The sequence below is a fragment of the Schistocerca cancellata genome, chromosome 9, assembly GCF_023864275.1.
Source record: "Schistocerca cancellata isolate TAMUIC-IGC-003103 chromosome 9, iqSchCanc2.1, whole genome shotgun sequence".
NCBI lineage: Eukaryota > Metazoa > Arthropoda > Insecta > Orthoptera > Acrididae > Schistocerca > Schistocerca cancellata.
The window spans coordinates 431087636-431092282 of record NC_064634.1 but is presented as its reverse complement, the minus strand read 5'-3'; the positions used below and the strand labels follow the sequence as shown (position 1 = coordinate 431092282).

General features: G+C 43.3%; 1 pseudogene; it reads right to left on the bottom strand.

Annotated features, from left to right (window-relative positions):
- Window positions 1-1574: 1574 nt before the first annotated feature.
- LOC126102197 (5S ribosomal RNA) lies at window positions 1575-1692 on the bottom strand (annotated as a pseudogene).
- Window positions 1693-4647: the final 2955 nt, after the last annotated feature.

The window sequence follows — 4647 nt, the reverse complement described above, 5'->3', positions numbered from 1 at the left end:
AAAGAAATAATAAACCCGTTATGCTGCTGTTGACCCAAATCTTGAAACTTTACTCACGATCTCAGTCACAAGCAGAAGATCTTGCTTGCAAAATGCACGGCGGCGTTAACATCCCAGTAGACGCTCAATCATCTGCCGTTTTCCGATGTCACAGTGATACCCACAGGGAAGTATCACTTCTGAAGGACACTCCTGGATCTTCCTACTACAGGACGAAGAAGGCTTGAGTGACTTCCAGATCATCCAGTTCTCTTCATGGCCAGTTTGTATTTCCGATGGTAGATGCCAGGTAGAGTATTCTCAAGTCGATAAACCCAGAAATATTTCCTTGTTGTAGCTGCTGCTGTTTGCAAGACTGAAATGGTTCTGAGAAAACTACTACTTTACCTCAACCTTAAGGCTGTTGGAATGTGCCATTCTAATGGGCTGGTTTCAAGGTGAGTATGATCTGTTTCTCTCTGTGTCATCAGATATTTCACGACGAATATCTGGTGGCGTTGTGCCTGAAAGCTCGTACAGTTTTACATGGTGTGTAGGTATCAAAAAACTTACAATAAGTCGACCTGTTTAGTGCCTTATCAACTATGTATGCATGGGTACACGTACTTCGGGCATACATAATCTGCAACACTGTAACATGTTGCTAGTGCGTCGTTTTCAGCGTTTGTGCTACCAGTTAACTTATTTGTTATTATTTCCGGTTCCCACCTTCATTATTACACTCTTTTGGTACTGTTTGTGCGTCAGAGTACGATTCTGGACGACTCCCAGGTATTTTGAACATCTGATGTTCACTTTATGACGTGCCTAAGTGTGTTTGAGATAAATCTGTGTCTGAACGAATTTTACAGTCTTATACAATATGGGACAGCCTGACAAAGCCGCCACGACAGACAAAGTGGCTAATGGGGTCCCAGGAGTTGAGGTGCTGCCATTGCGCGAGAAATGCCTTAATTTATTCTTCCTGGAGAGCCCAGTCATCCAGTGAGTCTTAACCTGTCTGCTCTGCCGCTCCTCGGCGCCATAACTTTTGTTATGCATTTTAGTTCTTCTGATGTAAGTTCAGAGGTAAAAGAAAATGCAAATGTGTGTGAATTCCTATGGGACCAAATTGCTGAGGTCATCGGTCCCTAGACTTGCACACTACCTAAAGCAACTTATGCTAAAGACAACACACACACCCATGTCCGAGGGAGGACTCGAACTTTCGGCGTTAAGAGGTCAGTTTGTGTATTTATTGTTGAGAGAAAATGCCATTTATGTGTTTTAAATGAAATTGTGTTGCCATAATCCTACTTCAGAATTTGTAAGTTTGTGTGAGGGTGTCAACGGGGGCAAAGTGGACACCTCAGCGGTGGTTTTTGGCCGCTTAGTGTCGGGGCTAAAACGTAAAAACAACGACCACAATACTTTCCACTGTGATACTCACAGCAAGTCATTATAAGTGATATCTAGAAGCCTCAAATGAAGAAAGAGAAGAAAAAGAAAGCAAAAAAGATGAAAAAATGAAAATTGTACTTAGGGAAGAAAGGTAGCTCCTCAGTTTGCCTGACAGGGGGTGAGTTCATCCCACTTGCCAACAGCGCATGGAAGACCGGATGGTCACCCATCCAAGTGCTAACCCAGCCCTACAGCGCTTAACTTCGGCGATCTGACGGGAGCCAGTGTTACCACTGCGGCAAGGCCGTTAACCGAACTCCATACGAACTCTTTATGGTGATAACAATGAAGACACAGAGTGAACGTACCGCTCAGGAAAGTTTCAAACTCAAGGCCAGAAGAGCAGTGGATTAAGTACCAGTCGTCCTTACGCAGGGGTAAAGAGCTGTGCACAGGACTTGAACGCAATTTAATTTCTCTTCGCGAAAAGTGTAATTCCAATCATGTTTCACAATAATGTATTTTTAGTTCTTTATTAAAACATTTTTGAGTTTAAAGGTAAGTGCCCACTTTGTCTGCTCTTGTCGGGGAAGTGGCTTTCTTGACACTTCATAAAAACTGAATGATGTAAAATACTTAATCTGACTCTAGTGTGATATAAGTATTCTGTATTATACTTCAATGACTATAGATTGCCAGCTGGAGTGGCCGAGCGGTTCTAGGCGCTACAGTCTGGAACAGCGCGACTGCTACGGTCGCAGGTTCGAATCCTGCCTCGGGCATGGATGTGTGTGATGTCCTTAGGTTAGCTAGGTTTAAGTAGTTCTAAGTTCTAGGGGACTGATGACCTTAGCAGTTAAGTCCCATAGTGCTCAGAGCCATTTGAACCATTTTTGACTGTAGATTGTAGTCACTGACATCTTTGAATCCAGTTGCTACTCGGCTTAAAAATAGGTGTACCTTATCCCGGCTGTACCCTCTACGTGTCGTTATACATCGCATAGTAAAGGCGCAATACTTCAGAAGGATCAGGAACTCGACTCGCGTTTGGCCGTTTCGCAACAGAGACGATTGCCCGGGCTGAATGGCGAAGCGCGGCGAGTTATACCTGCAGAGTCTCTTCTCCGTCTGGCCTCTATCGCAGCTCCGGCACTGGCTGCGCTTGCAGAAAAGGCAGCAGCCGAGCCCAGCGCGGAACTTCCTTTATTGACTCAGACGTCGCCGGCAGCAGATCCCCGCGAGCAGTGAATGGACCGAGAGGCGGGCTTTCCCGAAATAACCGTCCGCTACGAAGCGCTCTGCTAAGAGGATCTTCGCTGACTGTATATATTTCATAAGCGACGTAATTATACTTTGTGTAAACGTGAATGTAACTGAGAATTCACTCTGTCAGACCGCGTTATTAGGATCGTCTGCTATGAGATCCGCTAACATCAGAGTAACCAAACCAGTGGACAGAAGGTACTTGACCTGCCGTTGATTCCGTTACGCTATTTGGCATGACGTCAGCGGGAATAGAAGTGCTAAGTTTCGGCCCTGTAAACAAAACGCAGAGAAGTAGAATCCAAGGACAACAACATGACAGTCACTATAGGAATAGCGAACACACACGAATGATTTGAAAGGAGAGAGGTCATAAGCTTAATGGTAGATAAAACAGGCGAGAGAGGGGAGGATGATGTATTTGGTAAAAGCAGTAAGTCTGCAAAGAAAATTACAAAACACTTTTCCGACCAAGCGCAGACTACATAACAAAAGCATAGGAACAAGAGTCGTGATATACTGAACGTACACAAATAATGTCAACGCGAATGCTCACTAGTTAATTCACTAATGAGCGATACGACGATGTGGAGAAACTTGAACTAGCAGACGCCTGAGAATAGGAGCCGACTTTCCAGTGAAAGCTTACAGACGAAGCTGCAAGAACTGGTGTTACGTGCGTTATTTTGGAATGTAGGCTATAGGCTACTACAGCCCACTAATTATTATTCCAAAGAGACCGCAGGCACAAGAGTAGACTTCTTAGAAAGCGCTCGTATGTGGGTGGACCGGGAAGAAAACATAAGGTGTGATACATTGGTAACGACACTCTGCTGTGCATCTCACCGAGATTTGCGGAGTATCGATGTTGAGGTAGATGTACGAACTACACTAAATTCCATCGTGTGGTGTATTTGCCATTTATTGCAACAAAGATCGTAATAGTAGACGTTATTATGAATTAATATAATCGCTACGCAAGTGACAGGAAGAGCTACCTATTATGTTCCAAAATGTAGCGCAGAAACACCATCCTTTCGTACCAAAATCGAGCCATGGATTCCAGCATGGCTGTCCACAAAATATGGTTCAAATACTTACGATTTATTCCTAAGATCGCCATCTTGAACTGTCTTGAGAACTTCGTTGATAACTTTATCCTTTTCCGAGACACTGACGTCCAAATTTACCTAATATGAAAACACAAAATATGCACATAAAATCCGGTGTCTTGCGAGATCTAAGCAACAAAGAACTTCAGAAAATTTATAGAAGTTTGCGGTATGTTCTCCAGACTTTGATTTAGGAGTGCAGTCTTCTCGTTTTCAAAACTTAATATCCATTACCGAGAAAACCCCCCAAAATATGGGTTTTGGGTACCAAACTCGAGCCGCGGATTCCAAGATGTCTATGCAAAGAAAACAGAAACATGCTGAAAAAATTTTAGCTAACATAGTGACCTCTAACAATATGGCAAATTTTGTCGATGTTTTATGCGTTTCCGAGATAGAGAGCTTAAAAGTTACTCTACTTGTACATGTAAAATACGCACGGAAGATCCAGACTAAGTCGAAATGGAACTTTATGAAATCATGTAGCACGAAGAAATATCCTGTGTCTCCGTTAAAATCAGAAGGGTTCCGGGAACATCATATTGTAGTACTAAAACACATGCAAAATTTTTCTGCACGTAAAATCCGGCCTGATGTCTAAAATTAGTGTAGTTCAAATGTTCAAATGTGTGTGAAATCTAATGCGACTTAACAGCTAAGGTCATCAGTCCCTAAGCTTACACACTACTTAACCTAAATTATCCTAAGGAGAAACACACACACACCCATGGCCGAGAGAGGACTCGAACCTCCGCCGGGACCAGCCGTACTGTCCATGACTGCAGCGCCTAAAACCGCTAGGCTAATCCCACGCGGCTAAAATTAGTGTAGTGAACTATCAAAATTTTACTGAGGAATAAAGTTGTTTTCATACGAATGACATGCCTTGCTG